The sequence below is a fragment of the Monodon monoceros genome, unplaced genomic scaffold (assembly GCF_005190385.1).
Source record: "Monodon monoceros isolate NGI ecotype Baffin Bay Population unplaced genomic scaffold, NGI_Narwhal_1 Super_Scaffold_16, whole genome shotgun sequence".
Classification (NCBI taxonomy): Eukaryota; Metazoa; Chordata; class Mammalia; order Artiodactyla; family Monodontidae; genus Monodon; species Monodon monoceros.
In genome coordinates, this window is record NW_021703772.1 from 59,243,819 (window position 1) to 59,267,952 (window position 24,134).

The window sequence follows — 24,134 nt, forward strand, 5'->3', positions numbered from 1 at the left end:
TGATTAACTTTCTACAGAAATCTCCTGTGTGCATCTGCATTGATCAAATATAATGCCCAGATCATCACAATTTGTGTTTTCATATTAGTTCCCCATTGTTGATCAAAAGGCAGTGAACTCTAAGGTAGATTTTATTTGTTAAAAGACTAATAACAATAAAAAGCTAAAGTCATGCAGTTGTTTAAGTGAAGTGCCATGTCTGCACAACGGTATTGCATTTTTTGTTTGTTTGTTTGGTCTTTTTTGATCATTTGAGGACCCAGTGTCCTGAGCTGTAAAATGAGGACATTGGATTACATGGCATCTAGGTTTCTTACAGTACTGTTTCAACTTAAGGGTTGGTTTAGAGAACAAAGCTTGTCGTTTTAGGGTAAAATAATTTAGGCTGACTCCTGTGTGGTCTCGTAAGCCACCCGGTGTCACTGTCAGATTACCTGGTGGGTGTTGCTGACCTCAGAAATTTGGGGGCAGGACACCATTCTCTGGGTTTTGGTGTTGTTATTGTTTGCTTTTGGTTGTTGCCTTTGTTTTTTGGTTTTCACTCAAGTACTTTGATTTCTTTCCCCGGCCTTCTTCCTGTCTGTTCTCTTTCTCTGTTTCTCTAACACACACAGCCTCCCTCTCTTTTCCTTTCAGGACCCCTGACTCCCCTTTCTAGCTTTCTTGCCTACCTTCTTCTCCCCAGTCCTCACAAGAGTTTCCTTCTCCGACTTTCTGCTTATTCACCATTTCCCTCAACTACTTGTTTCTAAATCACTTTAGATCCAGGGGCTCCTGAAAGGGTTCTCTAGGGGCTCAAACAGGGCCAAGGGTCCTTCAAAAGATAAAGATCGGCCCAGGGAGAAGGAGACAAGTTTGTCTCCCAGAGGTCACCTAAATGTGGAAAGACCCAGACCTGTATCTGGTCTCTTCTGTGGGCAGGTGAGGGCTTCCCAATGCTGTTGAAGTCACTAAATTAGTGACTGGCGTAACCTGAGCATGTCGTTCCCACTGACCAACAGAGACGCGCCTTACTGTTCATTGTAGCCCTCCCATCACCGTTGAGTGGACAGATCACCGCAGCCTCCCACCCAGTCATCCTTAGAAGAACAGCTTTCAGGGAGATGCAAACCCCTCAGAGACTAAAGGGTAATCACACCAAGATTCAAACTGCTTTAAGTCTCAGGAGAAAGTACGGCATTTAAAAAATATAGTGAAGTTGGTCATCAAAGGATGTAATGGTAGAGGCCAGCACCCAAAGAGCAGAAAGAAGCACATTCTAAAAAATCCCCCATTGTTATTACTGGTATTTGGTATTGACCGTGTTTTCTACCTACGCCCAAATGTGGACAGGAAGTGCTATTTCCTACCCTGGTGGTGCTTACATGGCTGACAGTGCACAAAGCCCAGAAGACTTTCCTCTCTACCCCTGCCAGCACCTGGCCCTTCAGATGCATACCTAAGAGCCTGTCTTGATTCACTGGGTAACTCCCATCATGAACTCCAAAAGCCAACGCTTGTGCATGTAGGAAGCGTGCATGGGTAGGAATCGGTGGCAGAGATCCTTGGACTTGACTGGAGCACACAGAGACCCAGGATCAGTCAGAATCCTCTTCTTGAGATCCATGCTAAACAAAACGCTCCAGAGCCCTCAGCAACTCTGGATCAACCAAGTGCAGCAAGCATTTGTTAAGGACCCACTCCAGGCCCAGACCCTGAGGATGCCTAGAGGGGCCAGCCTGGCCCAAAGCTAAGCTCCTACAGCAAGCTTTTGAGATCTAGAACCACTCTCTGCTCAGGCCAGAGGAGACCCACCACCTACTAGACATGGCCTGGTTTGCCATGGGCAGGAGACTCCCCCAGGAGCACCTTGGAGGCCTAGGAATGTTGTGAGAATGCAGGGTCAGCGAGGAGAAAAGTGACTGCTTCCTGCAGGCGCCGTGTGGACTTTAGCCGTCTGTCAAAGCATTTTCATCTCCACGCGCAACTTGTTCACTGCGTTATCAACTCGGGTGTATTAGCTCGGGAAGCAAGTCTGACAAGATGACCTGAAGACACTTGAAATCGGTGCCATCCCTGCAATTAATGAGGAGTAAAGCATCTCGAGGGGACAATATCCTATTTGGATACACCCAAGTTCATCCAGTTAGTTTCAGAATCATAATAAACACCCTCGGTGAATCCACTATACAAACCCCTGTTCCGGGCTATGCCAAATGTAGGCCCCGCTCTGGATCTTGTGGAGGGAGGAGATCTGCCTAATTCCTTTTTGCTTCACCGTACACTGCGTCTTCTTGTGCAGGCTACCAATGGTCACAGTAAAGCAGCTAGAGAAAAGGTACGAAATATTTAAGAGTTCTCTGAAAGCTGTTGGCAACACTAGAGAAACTATGCTAAAATTTTTGAAGACGCTTTTGGGGTTCAGACCAGCTTGCCTTCTTAAAATAAACAAGCCTCGGGCTTCCCTGGTGGCGCAATGGTTAAGAATCCACCTGCCAATGCAGGGGACACGGGTTCGAGCCCTGGTCCGGGAAGATCTCACATGCTGTGAAGCAACTAAGCCCCTGCACCACAACTACTGAGCCTGCACTCCAGAGCCCGCATGCCACAACTACTGAAGCCCACGTGCCAGCACTACTGAAGCCCACGCACCTAGAGCCCGTGCTCCACAAGAGAAGCCACTGCAATGAGAAGCCCGCGCACCGCAACGAAGAGTAGACCCCGCTCGCCACAACTAGAGAAAGCCCGTGCGCAGCAATGAAGACCCAACGCAGCCAAAAATAAATAAATTTATTTTTAAAAATAATAATTAAAAATATAAGCCTCATCAATGTGCGAGCTGAGGTTTTCTTTGCACTACACGATTTAGCTACCTTGTATGTTTTTATGGCAACCTCCCTCCCACCCCTAGCCCCACCCCACCATTTATCACGTCATCTTATCATAGTCTCTTTCTCCAGACGCAAATAGCACACTAATGTTTCCTTTTGTTAGGGTGAGTTGTCAATCTCTTCAAAAAGGGAACAACTACAGACAGCTCTTTCTTTTGATAATCTTCCTGACACTTGCCTGAGCCCGGCTGATCCATCACAGAGAGCCTGGCTCCGTGGAGAGGCACATGCCGACAGTCAATCAGTATGGGTGTCACTTTGTGTCCATCAAGAAAATATGTAAAGTGAACTATCTTGTATTTTGTGCTAGTAAGTAGCCTTCCTTTTTTTCCCTAAATCTTGTCTGTTTTTCATAGGCTAACAGTACAAACACAACACACAGAACTCTGCCCTTCTAACATGCGAGTCTGAAAGCCGTCCTCTTTGTGCAGTTTCTGGCTTATCGGTGTACTCTGTTGTTTTCCATGACGAGGGAGGGGGAAGCAAACATGAAGACTCAGACCGCCGTACTTCGGGCTCAAGAGCACCTGGTTAGACTCAGGAATGCTGGACTTGGTGTGAAACTGCTACTACATTACATCATCAACCATAAACCTTCCAGCCACCGGAAATCCTCTCAGAGACCACAGTCATCAGGTTGTAAATGCAGAACAATCCAGAGAACTTGTAGGAGAAAACTAGGAATATGGAACCAGAAAAATATAAGGCAGTCATGTCTCTAAACGAGTTTGATACATCAGCCTAGTTGCTAAGCCCAAAACTTTCTTTTGGAAACTTTTTTCCATGTGGGGGGAAGAGAGAAGGCATGTGGGAGGAAGGAGGTGGGGAGGCTGGGATGGAAGAAGGAAAAAATAGGTTTTATAGTTACATTTGTGTACTGGGTAGGCAGGCCAATCACTGGCTGTGGATTGCCCCATTCCTTCTTTTCTGGGAATAGAAATGGATAAAAATAACCACCAACCGCCAATTGCAACTGGTTAAGATCTGTGGCTATAATTATAACGGGACCTGTGAGACATTTAGATTCAATATACAGGCTTGTAAATAGAAAAATCTGTAGGAAAACCTAGATGTCCATTGATCAAAAATGGTTAAAAAATTATAGGGATTCGTACTATGGAATCTGCTACTGCCACTCTAATGAGGTAGATCTTTGTGTTCTGCCAATAGAGATGTGTCCAATACGTGTGGAGTGAAAACAGCTTTTTGCATCATATGAATAATGCAATCCCATATTTTATTTCTAAAGCATGATACAAATGCCAACTATTAACAATGGTTACTCCTGAGGTAATGGGACTGTGAGAGACCAAATTTTATTTTTTACATTTCAGAGGTTTGCTTGAATTTTTTCCAAACAAGTATTTATTTGCTTGGCGATTTCTTTTAAGCCTATAAGAAAACTTTACTTTCACTCATACATAATCTGGCCAGGAAGGGTTTTAGGAGAGAAACTTCATGTGCCTCATTGCCTTGGAGAAGAGGCTATGTGTATTTTATATATATATTTCCCCCTGGGGGGGGGAAATTAGAATGGAAAATCCATGTTTAAAAAACTCCCAGGCAGGGACTTCCCTGGTGGCACAGTGGTTAAGAATCTGCCTGCCAATGCAGGGGACACAGGTTCGAGCCCTGGTCCGGGAAGATCCCACATGACGCGGAGCAACTAAGCCCGTGTGCCACAACTACTGAGCCTGCGCTCTAGAGCCCACGAACCACAACTACTGAGCCCATGCGCCTAGAACCCATGCTCCACAACAAGAGAAGCCACCGCAATGAGAAGCCCGCGTACAGCAAGGAAGAGTAGCCCCCGCTCACTGCAACTAGAGAAAGCCTGCACGCAGCAACAAAGACCCAACGCAGCCAAAAATTAAAAAAATAATAATAAAATTTAAAAACTCCCAGACTTTCCTCTGCTTGGCTGAGAAAAATAAGATTTTGGTGTGCTCTGCCAATGCGAGTGAATTGAATTTGTTTAAATGGAGAGAAACTGGTTCTTCTAGGCTTCCCACAAAGATCTAGGGATTCCATGACAAAGAAATAATAATCCCTGTGGCTTCTAGACTAAAAAGAACTCTGTAGAGTCAACATAAACAAACATCCTAATAAAACCCCCTTTTACTTTAAACACATATCTCTCAGAATTATTTTTCCTTGTCCTTTGACTGAAAATAAAAGATGTCTTTAAAAAATAAATTAAATAACTGACCAGGAAAATGAACCCGATTTGAAAATTCAACGAGCGTGCCAACCCACAGCACTGGAATTTTGTACAAGACTCTCACTCCTAATAAAGAGAATGGAGTATTTCACAAAAAGCCTGAGGTGGGGGGCTGAGAGACCAGGGCAGTGATACTCACAGATTAGAGCAGAAAGAAACGCACTGTGCGTATTCATGGAAATGCTTTCTAGTCAAGGGGAAGGGGTGACGTTACAATAAGGATGGAATCAGAGGACTTGAGCCAGATACCTTTTTTTTTTTTTTTTTGCCCCTGTAAATAGAATGATCTGTGAAGATGTGAAATCTGATGAGAATTTTTAAATGACTTTTAAAACCTCATGATATGATGTGTGGAGCCGAACATAACTTTCTGTCTCCTGCTCCAAGACTGGGCTAGATTGGGACTACTACATTAACAATATCTGAATAAACACACACACACACACACAGAGTCCTTTAGCATGTGCTGAAAGATGAGTACACACAAGAGAAAGAACAAATGTGGAACAAAAGAGATGGATAATATAAAAATGTAGAAGCATGTAAGAAATACACTCAACAGTAAAGGATTACAAAGCCTTTGGAATAAGTTTGCTCATAAATGTTACCCTAATGGCAATTTCTAAATATAATCAAAAGGGAACAATGCTAAATGTCCATCAGTAGGAAAGTAGTTTACAAATTATGCTACACCTAATAATGGGATGCAGCCATTACAGATGATGGTTTAGTTTTAGATTTAACGACATAGAAAGAATATGAAGTGATAATTATGTAAATTATATATTTGTATATTATATAAGTGTGAGATCTTATTGGTATTATATAAAGTGAATTTATATATTTATTATATATAAATGTAAATTTTTTATTACATAAAGTGAGAAGATTGGATCACAATACTATATGAAGAGTTTGGTTTCTTTTTGTAAAAATGCCTGCTATACATAAGCAAAGCATAAAAAGTGTAATATAGAGAAAACAGTCTAAAATGGGATACATATATTATATGTGCTCAGGAAGGGATGTCTGGTATTGACTAGGAGGGGACACAACAGAGTTTGCTATGGTACAAGGAATGTTTTGATGTAGGTGGTGGTGATATGGATATATACTATTAAGAAAATTTTTTTAATGTTGAGATGTGCATTTATGATTTGTGTACCTCTTCATGTGTATTTTATACCTCAATGTAAAAAAAGAAAGAAAAACACAGGACAAAGGTATTAATGATACTCTCTTTGGAAAATATGGTTGATGCTTATTTTTCTTGGTCTATCTTTCTATTACTTAAATTTTTTTTACAACAATCACTTCATTTACGATCTGAAAAAAATAATAAAGCAGTTATTTTGAAAACAAATAAAGCCATAAAGACCACGATCATAGTGATTTTTCAGAATCAAGCTAGAGCATCCCTCTGCTAGACTCATTTCTTTATTTGTGGGAGATACATATTACCCATGTCGTGATTTCCATACATTGTACACATTTTCCCCCATCCCAAGGAAATCAAGTTTTCACTTTGTGGTTGAAAGGTGTAAGTAACATGGAGACCTTATCCTCCTGCCTCATTAGGAAAACATCCAACCAAAAAAGGTCAGAAACCAGAGCAGTGTCCAGCCCGGGAGGGAAGTGAATGAGAGAGGAGATGAAGGAAGGCCCGTCTCAGATTCCCGCAGCTCTGGCCTACAAGTTGAAGGGCTCCGTTGAGGTGTGTTGCTGTGTACGTGCCAGGTTATGTTTATTTCATGTTCTGAATGATTCCTTTTTAACCTACCAAGTATTTATAGCCCATAGAAACTCAGAGATGAAAGTTTTTCCAATGTGCAAAAGCCACAAATGACAAATTCTTGTTAGAGTGGCCGAAGCCAGGAGGGCTCTCAAGCCCGCGTGTGTGTCTGTCCGTCTGAAGCCCCGTTCATTACGACTGAGCTTTTCTGGGCTGGTCCTCAGTGGAGAATGGGTGACCCTAGGAGACCATTGCGACCACTGTGTTGTGAGCTGAAGGAGAGCCATTGAACACAACAAAAAGGATGCTTCAAGGACGCACTGCAACACAATCAGAACCATGCCACAGGCTCTGATGGCTAGGAGGTGACAGCAGGAGTGACACAATTAGGGACAGGAGTGGTTCAATTTAGGGGGAAAAAAAAAGCTCACAGAAGTATGCTGTTTTCGGGACAAAGAGGCCGAGTTCTAAAGTACCCCCAGTAAGCAGCTTCCACAAAGGGCTGACCATGTGCCTGTAGCAGATGGCCTTTAAGCCACACTCAGACCTGGTGCTCTAAAGAGTTCAGGGGCAGCAGGCTTGCAGGCGAGGGAGAGCGGAGCTGCGTGAGGATGCACGGGTGCCCCGGGTACCAGAGACAAGCCAGGCCAGACAAAGCTGCCCCTGGCAGGACTGGTGAGTCTCCAGCCTGTGTCTGTTCTCCTCCTGCCTCTTCCCCATCGCCCCCCTCCCCACAACTCCCCACTTTATGCATTCTGAAAGGATAAGCCAGTTGAAAATGCCCACGTCTCATTTGTTCAGCCATTTGGGCTACAAAGCTCAGTCAACCCATCAGTGAATGCTTTTCCTCTAGACAAAATTCTTGGAAAATAAGAGCTTTATAATCTTCTGGAAGTCCGGGTTGGAAAAAGCTACGTCTTCCCTAGCAGGAATACTAGAGATGCACACGATACCCTCATCAACAATGACTCATATCAAGAAGTAGGGGAAGATGTAGATGAAGAAGACAAAATGGAATAAAATATGTGTTTAACCAAATCGTTTTCCTGGACTGTAGGCCCAGGTTAATCCTTTATAAATATGTTCACAACCCACTCATGACAAGTGAATCTCAGCCAGCCTCTGGCGTGCTCTTGGGATAGCAGCAGTGAGGAATCTCTTTAGTACTTCATCTTTTCCGTGTTGCTCTTGAGTTTGGGGACGAGGAGTTCAGGGGTGTCAAAGTTCCAACTCGACACACTCTAAACACTGACATCTTTGACTTCTGGGAGGGCTCTGGGTACACATTTTTAATTTTTCTTGCAGTTCTTGCAGGTAAGTTTCCTTCTTCAAATATGAGTGTTCGGTGCAATAACATTAGCGAGGGGAATACACATGCGTCTTTTAGAAAAGATAAACCCTGTAAATCCTATCAGTTTTAGGAAGCAGGCTTTCTGTACTAGTAGGCACAAGCGCAGTCTGTCTTGGCAAAAATACCCACTTCAGACTGACCAGTCTTTAGGCACTCACAGAACGGCGTGTTGGGCTCAGGGCTTCTGAGTGCGGTTGTGCGGTCTGCGTACTGAAGAAATCTCAAAGAAACTATAACGTGCCAGCTCATCTACCACACGTGGAGGTGTTGCTTGATGCTAACAAGTAGATGAATGTTTACTTTGGGATATTGTTGTCCTAGGTCAGAGAAAGTACTTGCTCTTCTGTTATCCTCTACGCCCTGACTCGGGTATAATGGCAGTGCTATGCCTTCACATGCCTCACCTTTGTCCAACTCCCCAGCAGTCCATCTACCACCAAACAAGCACTTGGCTGTCTGCACACCGCCACATAGCAATAAGCTCACCAGCCTGCCCCTCAGTAACAATAATGATTATTTCCATGCACCGATTTCTACTACACGCCAGGACCCGTGTGTGCTGAGGGCTTTACGGATGATGTCATTTAGGCCCTTACAACGAACATAGAGAGGTCGACTGGCCCTGTCTGTCTGACCCCGGAAGTCACGTTCTTCATGTGGCGACTATGGGATCACCTCTTCCCTCCATCCCTCTGACCTTCCGCCAGTTCCCACGGGCTCGACGTGCTCTCCTGCACAGGAATGCTGCTTCCTGTGCCTCGAATGCCAACCCCCACCACCACCATTCCCCTCCTAACTCCTCATCTTTTGAGTTCTCAGCTCCAATATCACTTCCACTAAATAAATTAGGTCTTTCCCTCCCCAGCACTTACACCACACGGGCACTGCACGTTAGTTTGTACTTGTACTTGTTCGATGTCTGCACTGCTCACCGCGGGCCTCACCTCACCTCACGGGTGCCTGTGCCTGGTACCCGTACTGCTGGGTGCCTGATGCTGAGTGCCGGGCACGCAGGAGGCTTATAAACATCTGATGAAGGAATGAATGGCCGAGGGCTTAAGCAAGGCAGATAACACTCCTCTTCAAACTGCTTCTAGTTTAGCCACATGCGATTCTAATTGTGATGAAAACTCACAATTGACACTGACTCCTTCCTTCATTTTCTGTCGGAGGCTTCAATCCGTCTCCCTGAGGAGCCCCTGGCTCCCTGCTGCTCTGGTCTCCCCACACAACCCTCATCTTGCCCCTCCCCGCTATTTCTCCCTCTCCAAAGAGGGCTTCTTGACCTTCCCTGAGGATGAAATTCCGGCCTCATGTCCCGCAGGGTAGCATCCTTCCTAGGTTCTCTGGTAAGACGCAAGGCTGCTCACCGTTTTTAATGTTGGTGTGACTCAGTCCCACCACTAAGTACAATATTACTCATTAGTTTCGTGTACCATAATCATACTATAGTGATATAATACACTGTGACAATCTTGATACTTTCGTCTGACGAGCCAACAAACCTGACAATCTCATTTTAAGGCATCTGCAATTTAAAGAAAAAAATGTACACTCTAATGTCACTGCACCCTCCCCACGAGAGGAGGGGCTGGACCCGCTTGGAGTACGACGTTCAGAGATGCTGTCAGAATTCTGAAAGTTAAACAAAAATCCTCTTGGTGTTACAAGTGAGAAGACAAAAGCAGCCACCACCTGAATAGATAGTTGTCACTCCAGACGACAGCCCGCCTGCTATTCAGAGACGTTACTTTGGAGAGGGACGCCGTACTGAGGCTTCAGCAGGCGTTTCTACTGGGTGCCCGACTCCAGCTGCTGGTGGGTGGGAGACCCTCACCCAGCGTGGCTGGTCCCTGGTCGGCAGGCCATGGCTCTGTGTCTGGGGAACAAAGGCTACCATAGGGACCTGACATAGTAGCCCTGTTATGGGGTAAGGCTAGTATCCATCGTTTATATTAATCCAGAAAACTGCAGTACAAAGCTGTGTTGAACCATACCTTGTTGGATATTTGATGTGTCCACTTAACCCTGTTGTATTTTTTTTTAATTGTGCCTACCGGGCTTCCCTGGTGGCGCAGTGGTTGGGAGTCCGCCTGCCGATGCAGGGGACACGGGTTCGTGCCCCGGTCCGGGAGGATCCCACATGCCGCGGAGCGGCTGGGCCCGTGAGCCACGGCCGCTGAGCCTGCGCGTCCGGAGCCTGTGCTCCGCGACGGGAGAGGCCACAACAGTGAGAGGCCCGCGTACCGCAAAAAATAAATAAATAAAATAAAATTGTGCCTACCATCAGATCAATATATTTTCTGGCTTTTTCACATATAGACTTTCAATCAAAATCAATTACTTGCAGCCTTTAAAAAATCTTAGCTCCATGCTATAAATAAAAAGCAAACATTCTATCTAGTTCTGAGCTTTCAGAGGAGGAAGAAACCCGCAGGAGCTTGTAAAAACCATCAGCTGTGTTTGCATTAGAGCAGAGGCTTAGCGGCTGGTTTTGAAAGCGTCGAGCAGAACCTGTACCTCAGCGGTCAGAGTCGAGCCCCCAGACTTGAAGGGCGGCGTGTGTCTGGAATCATTTCCCGGCCTTAATAAGAAGCTCTGTCCTTCCCAAGCACAGATTAGTGCTCCTCTGTGACCCCAGCACGCCGGCAACTCCAAGTCGCTGAGATGATGCTCACCTTTGGGAAAAGAATGCTCTAATCTTGATCCTGTTCCTACGGCTGCAAGAATCCCCCCCTACCACCACCACCCGGGTTGCATGTCCTTGGTCTTTTTTCTTGTTTGCTTTTGTGGTCTGGGTACACTGCTCCTCTCCTGCCTGGGTGAGGGAGCAGCACGGAGCCTGTGGGGCTCCCTCCCTCGCACCCTCATCTGGGTAGCAGGCTTTTTCAACCCCCAGTCCTTCTTCACAGGTAGGAAGCACATCACAACTCATTAGTAATTTACTGCTACAGTAATTTTTATAATTACTGCCAGGAGGCCTCATTAAATTTGATCTAATGAATAAATATTGTATTTTTCAACGTGATTACCAGAACAGCTTAAGCTGAGTGCCATAAACAATTATTTTCCTCACTACTCAGGATGTCTGTGACTATTGATTTTTATTTCATAAAGAATTTACTGTAGTAATACTAATATAAATGACTTCAGGAATAGGCAACATCCCCCCATGTCAATTCACAAGCAACACAGAGCCCCAGAAACAGCCAAAGGGGAAGAAGGCTGGGAGTGAGAAGGAAAGAAAAATCTGTCTGGAATATAGAGGTCTGCTGAGTGTCTGTGGCCAGCCGGGGCGAGGTGGGGACAGGGTGGTGCTGCTCTGACTGCTGACAGTGTACGGAGATCAAGGTTCCTGACGTGTGGGTATGGAGCTCCCCGGCTGGGCTATACTGCTAGCACTTGATTTTTGCATGTTATAAAATAGTCAATAAATTCTGCTCAGTTACAGTGTAAAACATGAAAACCAGGCTCTAATGGGGGACGACTCACACCAAACCCTACTTGCTCTTTTTTTTTTTTTTTTTTTTTTGCGGTACACGGGCCTCTCACTGCTGTGGCCTCTCCCGTTGCGGAGCACAGGCTCCGGACGCGCAGGCTCAGCGGCCATGGCTCACGGGCCCAGCCGCCCCGCGGCATGTGGGATCCTCCCGGACCGGGGCACAAGCCCGCGTCCCCTGCATCGGCAGGCGGACCCCCAACCACTGCGCCACCAGGGAAGCCCCGTACTTGCTCATTTTTGTTACTTCACTGCCACTGAATATCTTGTGCTTTCCTGCTTTATTTTTTTTCTTGGTTTCTAATGTCATGTAATGGAATTTCACACCTTAACTAGCAGGATGGCTATTTCCCTGTATCTTCTGCTTTTTATCCCAGTTGATACCCCATCCTCTTCATATCTAAGCTACTATGAAACACTGGGATTCTCTGTGATTTTTATTTCTCTTTCTGTAACCGAAACATGAATTTGCTGCCCCAGGTGACCCTCACCTGTCCTGGCTGGCTCACTGCTCTCGCCAGACCTCTCTTCCACACCAGAGCAGTCATCCTCAACCCTGGCTGCACGTTAGAATCATGGAGGAATTTAAAAATATGCTGGTACCCAGGCCCTACCCCAGAGATTCTGATTTAATTGGTCTGGGGTAGGGCATGGCTATAACTCTTTTTTGAGCTCACTAGATGATTCTAATGTGTGGCTAGGGTCTAAAACCACTGCCCAGGAAGATAAAGCAGACGAAGGCAGGAGGTAGAGAGTGAGCCAGGAGCCAGAGCTCCACGCCCTGTAGGTAGTTGTTATAGGTTGAACTGTGTCTTCCCCAAATTCGTATGTTCACATTCTAACACCCAGTACCTCAGAATATTACTGTATTTGAATATAGGGCCTTTCAAGAGGTAATTAAGGTAAAATGGGGTCATACATGTAGGCTCTGTCCTTATAAGAAGAGATTAGGACACCGGAGAGCACAAAGGGAAGACCATGTGAAGATACTGGGGAAAGATGGCATCTACAAGCCAAGGAGAGAGGCTTCAGGAGGAACCAACCCTGCCAACACCTTGATATTGGACTTGTGAGAAAATACATTTCCATTGTTTAAACCACCCAGTCTGTGGTACTTTGTTATGGCAGCCCTAGCAAACAAATACAGTAGTTTCCACAGATTGTGGAACCTAGTGGCTAAAAGCAGAGATTCTGGAGGTGGAACGAGGCTCAAACCCAAGGTCTGTCACTTACCAGATGTATGGTGCCCTGATGTTTTGGTTATCTATTGCTGTGTATGAAATTACCTCAAAGCTTAGTGGCATAAAACTACTCTTTGTCACATTCACCAATTCTGTGGGTCAGGAATGTGGACAGGGCATAAAGGGGACAATTTGTCTCTGTTCTACAATGTCTGGGGCCTCAGCTGGAAGACTGGAAGGATGAGAGTGGCTCATCAGCTGAGGGCTTGTTTTCTCACACGTCTGGTGATTGATGGCAGCTGTTGTGCCGGCTGGACCCTAAGTTGACACTATGAGCCAGATAACTTACATGTGGCTTCATGGAGCCTGGGCTTCCTTACAACATGGTGGTTGGCTTCCAAGGGTGAGAATCCACAGGGAGAGAGACATTAAGAAGCGTTCCACCTTTCTAAACCCAGGCAAGTCATGCAGCAGCAATATATCCACAGCATTCTACTCATCAAGTCAGCCACAAAGGCTTGCCCAGGCTTAAGGGGTGAGGAAATAGACTCCAAGGCAATGGGGAAATAAATGGCAGTGTTCTGGAAAAGCAGGTGGGACCAGAAATACTGTTGCGGCCATGTTTTGGAAAATGCGATCTGCCACACTTGGACAAGTTTCTACCTCTTTGAACCTCTGTTTCCTTACCATTCCAACTAGAATGATGTAAACTAACTCATTCAGTTGTTGTAAGGATTAAAATGGCAACTTTAGAGCAGAGCCTGGCACATAGTAAGTGCTTAGGAAATTCTAGTCTCTCCTAATATCTGGGCCAATGTGCTTATTCTGGTCAGGCCTTAAGGGATGATAAGGATGTAGGGAAAAAAGGTCAGGAGATCCAATATATTAGTGTCTAAAGTTGCTAAATCAAAATATATCAGGAAAAATACTGAGATATGGAGGTCATTCCTCAAAAGTTACAAAAACTGGAGTTAAAAATGATTTCCTCCTAGAGAGAGGCACTGGGATTCTGGAGAAGTGGAGAAAGGCACCACTGCTTTCCATTATGAATCCTTCAGAACTATTTGATTGTTTTAACCAAATGCATGTGTTACACTTATTTTTTTTTAAAAAAAAGGCCCATGAAAGACATGCCAAAAGTGGCTATCCAAAATAAATGTAAAGAAATTACTATTACTTTTTATTTTTATAGTGTATTTAAATTGATGTTTTCTAACAGTGAGTCATTATTACAGAATTTAGATATTTTAAAAATAGAACAAAAATTATAGGAAGAGTATGATCTTAGCAATATTAACAATACTTATGTTCAGCATCCATGAGTAATCTAATTCTTAACTGTGGTTACCTGTGAGTAGCAGGATTATGGGTGATTTAAATTATGACATTCTAATTTTATATAATAAGCGATTTAAAAATATAAATAAGAATAAATTTTTAAAATATGATGACTATAAGGTTATTGCCCATATCTCTCTTTTTTTTGTGGTACGCAGGCCTCTAACTGTTGTGGCCTCTCCCATTGCGGAGCACAGGCTCCGGACCCACAGGCTCAGCGGCCATGGCTCACAGGCCTAGCCGCTCCGCGGCATGTGGGATCTTCCTGGACTGGGACATGAACCCGCGTCCCCTACATCGGCAGGCGGACTCCCAACCACTGCGCCACCAGAGAAGCCCCATATCTCTCTTTTTTTCTCCTCCCCAACGTATCAGTCAGCATTTTTAAATGTAGTATTATCCATGGTTAATTAAAGAGCAGAAACTTCTTGGTAACAAGACAGTGTTGAAATCCCTATATCAAGATGGATGAAACTAAGGAGGTATTAATATCCTTCAGCATGAAGGTCAGAGAGTAACTGTTAAACCCAAAGAATTAGCACAAGTTATCAAGGATGCACTGGTGACAAAACAGTTTCCTTAAAAATAATAGTAACTTCAGGGCTTCCCTGGTGGCGCAGTGGTTGAGAGTCCGCCTGCCAATGCAGGGGACACGAGTTCATGCCCCGGTCCGGGAGGATCCCACATGCCGCAGAGCGGCTGGGCCCGTGAGCCATGGCCTCCGAGCCTGCGTGTACGGAGCCTGTGCTCTGCAACGGGAGAGGCCACAACAGTGAGAGGCCCGTGTACCACACACACACACACACACACAAAAATAATAATAATAATAATAGTAACTTCAATATACAAAAATGAGTTGTATTTCTATATATAAGCAATAAACAATCTGAAAATAAAATTAAGAAAATAGGGCTTCCCTGGTGGCGCAGTGGTTGGGAGTCTGCCTGACGATGCAGGGGACACGGGTTCGTTCCCTGGTCCGGGAGGATCCCGCATGCCGCAGAGCGGCTGGGCCCGTGGGCCATGGCCACTGGGCCTGTGCTGTCTGGAGCCTGCGCTCCACAGCAGGAGAGGCCACAACAGTGAGAGGCCCACGTACCGCAAAAAAAAAATAATAATAGTAATTTCAATTATAATAGCATCAAAAAGAATAAAATATTTGGGAATAAATTTAACCAGGGAGATGCAAGACTTGTACACTAGAAACTATAAAACATGGTTGAAGGAAATTTAAAAATACCTAAATAAATGGAAAGACATCCCAAGTTCATGGATTAGAAGACTTAATTTTGTTAACACGGCAGTACTCCACAAATCACAGATTCAATGCAATTCTTATCAAAATCCCAACTTCTAATTTTGCAGAAATGGATAAACTGATCCTAAAACTCATATGGAATTGCAAAGGACCCCAAATAATTGAAACAATCTTGAAAAAGAAGAAAGTTGGAGGGATCACATGTCCCAATTTTATAGCTTACTACAAAATTGCAGTAATCAAAACAGTGCAGTCTTGGCATAAGGATAGACATAAAGATCAATGAAATCAAAATTAAGAGTCCAGAAATAAACCCATACATCTCCGGTTAACTGATTTTCAACAAGGGTGCCAAGATCATTGAACAGGGGAAAAAAAAGTCTTTTCAACAAATTGTGCTTGGATAATTGGATATCCACATGCAACAGAATGAAATTGGACACTTACCACACACCATATACAAAAAGTAACTCAGAATGGACCGTAGACCTAAATGTAAGAGTTAAAAAACACAAAACTCTTAGAAGAAAAACACAGGCATAGATCTTCATGATTCTGGATGTGGCAGTGGATTCTTAGATACAACATCAAAAGCACAAGCACCTAAAGAAAAAAATCAATAAATTGGACCCTATGAAAATGAAAACTTTTGTGCATAATAGAGTATAATCAAGCAAGTAAAAAGACAGTCTGGCAGTTACTCAAACTCTATGTCCTAGCAATTCCACTCCTAGGTATATACCCAAGAGAATTGAAATCAGGTGTTTAAACAAAACCTTGCAAATGAATGTTCATAGAAGCACTATTCACAACAGCCAAAAGTGAACACAAACAAAATATCCATCAACTGATGGAAAAATTGTGGTATATCTATAAAATGGAATATAATTAGGTCACAAAAAGGAATAAAGTCCTGAGAACTACTATAAGTTTGAACCTTGAAAACATGCTAACTGAAAGAAATCAGACACAAAAAGCCACATATTGTATGTTCCCAAACGTTCAAAATAGGCATATCCATGAGACAGAAAAGCAGATGGGTTCTTATGGACTGAGGAGAGGGAAAAAGGGGAGTGACGGGTTTCTTTGGGGGAGTGATGAAAATGTTCTGCAGTTACATAGTGGCAATGGTTGCACAACACTGTGAATGTACTGGAAGCCACAGAATTGTACACTTTAAAACAGTTAAAATGGTAAATTTTATGTTATGTGAATTTTACTTCAATCTTTTTTTAAAGTTAAGAATAAAAGTGGCAAAAAGCTAAACACTAGGCAAAAACCCAATGAGCTTGATATTAGGTTGTTTCCAAAACCCAGTTTTCTGGTAAAGCAAACCAAGTTGCAATCAAACCTCTCTCTTACCAGGGCCAGCTCTCTCCAGTTCTTAAGAATCCCACATCTCACTTTGCTGAAATCAATTAATAGAGTTCTTGGTGTCTGCCCTAATCCTTTTCTCCCTCCCCAACACTGAAAAGTAAGATAAATAGAATCTATCTTCATAATTTTACTTAGTCATTTAGTTTGGTGGCATCTGTTTATCATGATTTACAGAAATCTGACTGGCAATGAGAGTTGCAGGGAGCATTTGCATGAAGGAATTTTATTTACATATTTTTCTCCTCAAGCACTAGGTTACTCAAAATGGTCATGTCTTGGAAATTCAGGCAAGCTCCAGTGGTCATTATTACTTTTCTAAAAGACATACTGGAGGGTCTTCAACAAGTGAGAAACATTTACAGCTATACAATTTAGAAGACAAACTTGAGGACCAGTCTATTAAAAAGTGTGTAATCAAATAAAAATTAAAATTAAAAAAAATTTTAAAAATTAAAATTAAACTGAAATACCAGTTCCTACTGATATGGCTTGCCTACTAAGCATGTGAGAATAGAGAATTTGACTATCTTAGCACGAGCTCACAGGAGAGTCTGTCCTTCAGTGTTTGAGTAGGGGAGAAAACCACTCTCTACAATATCTTTTTCTCTGAAACTTCAAGGCTTAGTTCCATGTTCATACATGTGAGTATAGTTCAGAATTCTTTGTATAATAAAATTAATCATGACTCTCTCCCATATGTAATTAAGTAAAAAAGGCAAGATAAAGAAAAGTATGTAGTGAGTAGGATACTATCATTTATCTGAGAAGGCAAAAGGAGGGTACATATATATATATACGTATTTTCTTATAGTTCTGAAAATCAGAGTATAAGTCATAAAAAATTTTAAGATGTTAACCTAGAGAGGGAGAGAAGGATCAGGGTGGAAGGATAGGAATAAAATTTAGACTTCACTAAAAACACCTTATTTTCTGAGCTTGACTTTGGAAACATGTAACTGTTTTACATCATTACAAGACAAAATTAAATCCTAATTTTTTGAAGAGCAGTCTTTAAAAGCAAAAGCAAAGTAACACAAGTAAACCTAACAATGTATCAAGTTGGTGGCTTAACCACATTAAGAGTTTACGGGCTTCCCTGGTGGCACAGTGGTTAAGAATCCGCCTGACAATGCAGGGCACACGGGTTCAAGCCCTAAGAGTTTAAGGGCTTCCCTGGTGGCACAATGGTTAAGAATCCGCCTGACAATGCAGGGCACACGGGTTCGAGCCATGGTCCAGGAAGATCCCACATGCTGCGGAGCAACTAAGCCCATGTGCCACAACTACTGAGCCTGCGCGCCTAGAGCCCGTGCCCTGCAACAAGAGAAGCCACCGCAAGGAGAAGCCCGCACACCGCAACGAAGAGTAGCCCTCGCTCACCACAACTAGAGAAAGCCAGCACCACAACTAGAGAAAGCCAGCACCGCAGCAACGAAGACCCAATGCAGCCAAAAATAAATAAATAAATAAATTCATTAAAAAAAAGAAAGAGTTTAAAATGACTTTAAAAACAGTAATATACGGGCTTCCCTGGTGGCGCAGTGGTTGAGAGTCCGCCTGCTGATGCAGGGGACACGGGTTCGTGCCCCGGTCCGGGAAGATCCCGCATGCCGCAGAGCGGCTGGGCCCGTGAGCCATGGCCGCTGAGCCTGAGCGTCCGGAGCCTGTGCTCCGCAACGGGAGAGGCCACAACAGTGAGAGGCCCGCGAACCGCAAAAAAAACTGTAATATGTACCAAAGGACTGACACCAAGGACAAAAACAGAAAATTACCTTCAACTGTTTTTCAGTAATAATGTTAATATATAAGTAAAATATTGGTACTATTATTCTGAAATAATAATACATAAACCATATATATGTTTATATATAGTGATGTTACTAATATATTTATATATAATTGCTTATATAGGAGCACATTTACATAAGTTGTGTGTATATGTAATACATAGATAGATATGAAAGAAATGTGTTTTGAAAACAAAATACTTTGAAGGAATGGTTGATTCTAGGTTTGGGGCAGAAAATGTGTAAGATGAGCCTGGAACATTTTGTCTTACCAGAAAACAAAGGAAACTATCAAAGACCACTGGGGTCATATCAGAAGGATGCAGGAGCCTATGACAAATCTCCCAATGGGCCAAAATTGGGCATCAATAAGAATAATAACTGCTATGGACTGAATCACATCAAATATTTGAAAAATCCAAGAGTTCATGTGATACTTAAACAAATAAACAAAAACCCTTGGTTGGCACCATTAGAAGATACCAGAGAACTAATTCTTGATTCTGAAGACTGGTTAACAAAAATAATCAAGTCCTTAATACACCTTTTATGTAATAAAAACTCTACCTTGTGTAATTAGATACTTGAGGGGAAGTTTCCAGTTGATTAATGAAGAAAGAGAGAATTTACAGAAAATGTTTATCAGTGGCCACTAACAGTACAAAAAGGGAGAGAACAGGATAGTAAGAGTCTGCAGATGTCAGTACACAATATAAAGTACTGTTGTTGCATCTGAATCAGATCAAGCTTCTAGATAACAGAAAAGACAGAGGAACATATTAAATGACACCATGGGGTTGCAATTAGTAAAATGTGGGAAACTCTTTAGGAAAGATGACTTTTTTCAACAAATAAACAGCAAGGGGAATAAAGGGAGGGGACCCTAATAATTAAAAGAGACATTAAATATATAAATGAATAAGAGTCGAGTCCTGAATTCAAATAAACCAATTGTATAAATGGAAGGTGAGGGGTGGGATAGTGAAAATTTGAACACTGATTGGATATTTGACATTAAGGAACTCTTGCTAACTTTATGTAGGTGTAACAATGATATTTTATTATGGTTCTAAAAAAAGAGTCATTATCTTTTAGAAATACTGAAGTGTGTATGAATGTAATGCCTGGGCTTTTCTTCAAAATAATTCAGTGGACTGGGGATAGTAAAAGAGTACAGATGAAAGAGGATGGACCATGCTTTGATCACTGCTGAAGTTAGTGATGGGCACACACAGTGGGGGAGGGTCTCTTCTCTTTAAAAAAAGTTTAAATTCTATGCACACAATTTTTGCCACCAAAAGTTTTCCCCCAACAAATGGAGAACACTTCGAGCTACTATATCTAAAATTATCTTTTTGTAGCTCATTTATAGCTCAATAATACAAATTCTTTACTCAGTAGAATAGAGATATTCTTTAAAGTTAGTATAATGAAGTAAAATGTATTTTTCCCATAGAAAAATACATTACTAGAAATACATGATTCTTAATGAATTGACCATTGCAGCTTCATAGAAAGCTAAGCATTATATCACAAAGAAAGGTTACACCTCATAAGGGGTTAATGCTGGGATTAACCAACTCTTCAATGTTGGGATCTATCCATTATTTCTCCTCCACCATGACTTTAGTTCTCTCCACCCAAATCTCAGGAACTTTCCTGCCCAGAACCCTCAACTTATCTTTTGATAAATATTTAGTGAACTTTTTTTTCTCTTTTTTTTTTTTGCCACGTGGCTTACGGAATCTCAGTTCCCTGACCAGGGATTGAACCTGGGCCATGGCAGTGAAAGCCCAGAATCCTAACCACTAGACCACCAAGGCGCTCCCTTAGTAAACATTTGTTGAGTACCTAGTACATGATAAGGGTAATCGGATCAAAGATGGTCTTGCTCTCAATGACTTCACAGCCTTAATGAGGGGAGAAAGTGAAATAAACACGTAACTATGGGTGGCTGGTATTATATGTTATGATCAAGATATGTAGCCCTATCAAGTATGTAGCCTGGTCTATCAGAAGTCCTCAGAACAGTGTTTGGTTCTAATATCTCTCTTCTCTGGCTAGAAAAGCAGGCATGGGCTCTTGAGTTTTCATAAGTTACTTAACCTTGCTGAGTCTCCTCATCTCTAAAATATGGGGCTTCCCTGGTGGTGCAGTGGTTGAGAGTCCGCCTGCCGATGCAGGGGACGTGGGTTCGTGCCCCGGTCCGGGAAGATCCCACATGCCGCGGAGCGGCTGGGCCCGTGAGCCATGGCCGCTGAGCCTGCGCGTCCGGAGCCTGTGCTCCGCAACGGGAGAGGCCACAACAGTGAGAGGCCCGCGTACCACAAACAAACAAAAAAGTTAAAATAAAAATAAAATACCTGCTATGAAAAGCTGTACTGAGCACTGTGTCTCGTGCCCAGGAGGCGGCTCAACTAACTCTAGAGTCCCTCCTTTGGCAAATACTTATCAATATGATGTTGGATTGAGCGTTGCTGCAATCATGTGTTATCAGCAGGTACTTTCATCTGACAATAAACACTCCCAACAAACCTTCAAGGCGCAGGATTACGTTAAAAAAAGTTTCCTATTTGGCAGGCTACGCACATTTGCAATCCTACAAGTTGAGTTCACCTACAATGAGCCATGCCTCCCATCTTGGTGTCTAGCCAAGTAGCTTTCCTCCTCTCTCCCCACCCTTGGGCTATACCCAAGTTCACCTAGAACTCTGTGCTGCAGTCTAGGGCTATAGACCAGCCCCACACTCTCCAAAATTCTCAGCCTCCTACCTTTCTTCATCCTTGTAACTAAGAGTTACCACACTTTCTAGAAATCTATTTTAACCAAAGATTTGGGCATAACGATACTAACAATAGCATTACTCGCAATATCAAAAGATTGTTAACCACCAAGATACCCCAATTTTGGGAACAGTTTAAGTAAAATATGGACCATTCACATAAACAAATACTATTATATGGCCATTTTAAATGTTTTGACATTCTTAATGCTATAGAATTTGTATATAGAATACAAATGCTACCATATAAAACAAAATGCAGGGAAGATCAAAAAAAAAAAAACAAATACGTTAGTGACTTTTAACCTTAAGTGATGTCTCCTTTGTTTCTGGCTTTTTGCCTCAAACAAGTCTTTCATCACTTGGCTATTATGAATAAAGGTCTCTACTTGGAGCACACTAATTTCTCTACAGCTGAGTCCATACCTTATACATTCGAAAGCAAAGATCCCCAGCTCCCTCCCACCATTCCAAGTTTAGTCCATCCTCCACTATCTCATAGCAATGCCTCCTTTGGAAGTTCTCACCCTCTTCTCCTCCTTCCTCAACCTTAACTAAGGAGTCTTCTAACCACAGACTTTACAGCCCTGCAGTTAAGAGCCTCACGAGTTTCTAACATCTATGCTGGATGAGCCAATACCTACCACAGTAAGCAGACCCTTTTTATCCGCAGTCTTGCTTTCCTCGGATTCAGTTACCCAAGGTCAACCTTGGTCCAAAAACACTAAATGGAAAATTCCAGAAACAAACAATTCAGAAGCTTTAAATTGTGTGCCATTCAGAGTAGCACAATGAAGTCTCGTGCTGCCCTGCTCCGTCCCACTGGGAGATCCCCAGCCATCCATATCGTCTGCTCCTGACATCCAGGGTCACGGGAAGGAGATGATCAACAGTAGCCTAATGCTCCGTCTCAATGCCCACTGTCATTCACCTCACTTCATCTCATCATGTAGGGCATTTTATCCTCTCACATGGCCATCAGAAGGGTGAATGCAGTACAACATTATAAAAGAGCGAGTGTGCACATTCACCTCTTATTACACCTTTGTTCTATTGTATTATTAGGTGGTGTTGTTCATCTCTAACTGTGCCTAATTTATAAATTAAACTTTATCATAGGTATGTATGTATAGGAAAAAGTATAGTATATATAGGGTTTGGTACTATCTGTGGTTTCGGGCATCCACTGGGGGTCTTGGAACATATCCCCCAGGGATGAGGGGGGCCTACGGAATCCTACCCCCAACCCCTCCTGACCACAGAAGCCCTCAGCCCCTGCCAGCCCTCCTGTCTCCCCACCAGCAGGGTTTCCGCATAAGCCACCTCGGCCAGGACTGCCCCAGCACCCAAGACGCCCTTGTTCTCACTGCCACAACCTGATCCACAGCCCTTTCCTCTGCTTCTGACTCCTAAGGCTGCCCGAGTCCTGCTTAGTTACCAAAAAAAAAAAAGGCTTCTCCCCGGAATACTCTAGTCAAGCTCAGCCACTTTAGCTACGTGGCACTGGGCACTTTTCTCAACTTCTCTGGATTTAGTTCATCCTTGAGCTACTACCCCACAAATGTGCAGTTAACATTAACACAAAAGTCACATATGCTCACCTTTCATTCCCCTCAGGACTTGCTATCACTTTCTTGTCGGAACCTAATCCTCTGCGACCATGCTCTAAATCCCTGAACCCGTAATCCATTCCCCTGGCATGCAAATAACTCAATTGTCTACCCGACCTTGAGCCATCAGGAGCTCCCTCTCACTTCTTTTCTGAAAGCAAAATAAAACACAAATAACCGCCTCCTGCAGCACCTTCTAACTACTGCCTTTGCCCCTCCTATGAAACTACTAAAGTCTGTTATAGTTGCTATTTCCTTTCTCAACCTCTTAGTAGGTGAAGATAAAGGTGGATACCATCTCTACCTCTGGGAACCCAGGATGGAGAAATACAAAGGCAATTCCTGAAGCATGAATACCCTCACACTACTTTTTCATCTAATTGTCCAAACTGGAGTTCTCTCAACTCTAAGGACCGTGTGTGGAGCTTTACAGTGGGGTGCATGGGAGAAAGTAGAGGTTCCCACAGACAAGGCTGAGACAGAGCAGCAGACCTGCCCATCAACGCTGTAAAACGCCTGCTAGTGAGAAAACGCCAATTGCTTTTCCTCTCTTCATTCCTACAGAACGTTACTTTTAGATTTTTGTCTTACTTCTTCCACTAGATTGTAAATCCTTTCAGGGTATAAGGCTTCAGCATCTACTGTTGCTAGCAATATTTTTAATGAAAACCACATAAGTGCCACTTCATAATTTTAAAACATGGTAACACCAAAAACGTTCCAAACAACGACCAATTTTGATTAACTCCAAAAATAGAAGCCTCCCAATTGCATCCCTAAAAGGGCTGGGTTATAATTGGGCTTCTTAAGATACTAAGAGTTTATGAGAAGAAATGTCAACTTCTTTTGGGCTTGTATAGAATACAGTTACAGTTGTGTAACTTCATTTATTTTGGTCTTCTCCCCCAAATGTATGTGGTGTAAACGTGGTCTCTCAGATAAGTCTAGAGCAAGACTCAGCAAACTTACCATAAAGCACCTCAGGCTTTGTGGGCCACTACGTCACATGCTTTCTTTTTTTAAAAACTCTCTAAAAATGTAAAAGACCATACTTAGTTCACGTGTCATACAGGCTGCAGCAGAATCTGGTCCCCAGGATGTAGCTTGCCAACCCTGCTCTAAAGAATC

The 24,134-nt window shown here is 43.1% G+C and overlaps 1 protein-coding gene across 1 annotated transcript in view; it reads right to left on the reverse strand.

The window, feature by feature from the left end:
• Nucleotides 1-24,134, reverse strand: part of CDCA7 (cell division cycle associated 7) — a 120,804-nt gene that overhangs the window by 59,249 nt on the left and 37,421 nt on the right. The window lies entirely within an intron of this gene.